The 1281-nt window shown below is 36.8% G+C and overlaps 1 pseudogene; it reads left to right on the top strand.

Moving 5' to 3' along the window:
- The first annotated feature begins 611 nt into the window (after positions 1-611).
- Positions 612-1017, top strand: LOC103728084 (annotated as a pseudogene).
- The last annotated feature ends 264 nt before the right edge of the window (positions 1018-1281 follow it).

The following is a 1281-nucleotide window of genomic DNA, read 5'->3' as shown; positions in this document are numbered from 1 at the left end:
CTAGCCTGGAACTCACTATGTAGACCAGGTTGGCCTTGAACTCAAAGAGCTCTGCCTGCCTCTGCCTCCGCCTCCTAAGTGCTGGGACTATAGGCATGTGTCATGCCTGGCTCAGTAAAATGTTTATAGCACTATGTGCTGTAAAATATATGCTTAAAAATTTTAGTCACAAGGGGTTTTCATATGGTTTATAGGAATAAAAGTATGTATTTTCTTCTGAAATGCTGTCAGAATTAGTTTTTAAGATGCATTCCCTTGCTCCTTGTCAGTAAAGTATATGAGACCACGAGGAGCTGTTAGGCTTCTTACATACATATTAGAAGACAGAATATTGAACTAAGATTAACAAATAACTTCAGAAAGTCACTGCTCAGGAAGAGCAAGACTGAAGATCTCTTCTAAAATAAATTAAAGGAACATGGTGATTAATTCATGATTCTGAATGTGAAATATTAATAAGACAATTAGAAAGGTTAGAATAAGATCTATGTTGTAGATAATAATAGCACAGTAACAATTTCAAAATCCTTGAATTTGATCATTGCTCTGTGGTTATACATGATAATATCTTTGACTGTGTCCTTCCCACCGCATCTGCCTACTAACCTGCTATGGGCAGCATCAAGGATCTTGAGGGGAAGTGGCACCTAAGGGAAAGCCAAGGTTTTGAAGAGTACATGGAGATAGGTGTGGACCCAGCTCTGTGGAAAATGGGTGCAATGGCCAAACCAGAATCTATTATTACTTGTAACAGCAATAATATTACCATCAAAACTGAGAGCACATTGAAAACAATACAGTTTTGCTGTACCCTGGGAGAGAAATTCGATGAAACTACAACTGATGGGAGAATAACTCAGACTGGTCTACACCTTCACAGATGGTGCCTTGGTCCAGCATCAGCAGTGGGATGGGAAGGAAAGCACAATAACATGAAAACTGAAAGACAGGAAATTAGTGGTGGATTGTGCCATGAACTATGTCATCTGTACTCAGGTCTATGAAAAAGCAAAATAAAAATTTCATTGTCAACCTGGACAAGAATTACTTTCAAGAATGAGTAAGCTCAGTTCAGTGAGCAAGCTGCAATTATGCAGAGTGTTTCTTTTCTTCAGTTTTGTTTTGATTACTGTGTTCAATTATGTTTATCACAAACATTTTCATTCAACCCTTTTCAGAGTATTAATTTAACTATGGTCATCCATTTGGTTAGTAAATAAACATGTTTGTGATAAAAGAAAAAAGAAGAAGATAATATCTTTGTTGTTAGGAAATAAATTC

Source organism: Nannospalax galili, unplaced genomic scaffold (assembly GCF_000622305.1).
Source record: "Nannospalax galili isolate Female #2095 unplaced genomic scaffold, S.galili_v1.0 scaffold189, whole genome shotgun sequence".
Lineage (NCBI taxonomy): Eukaryota > Metazoa > Chordata > Mammalia > Rodentia > Spalacidae > Nannospalax > Nannospalax galili.
The sequence above is the reverse complement of the archived record's forward strand: the minus strand, read 5'-3'. Positions and strand labels throughout refer to the sequence as shown.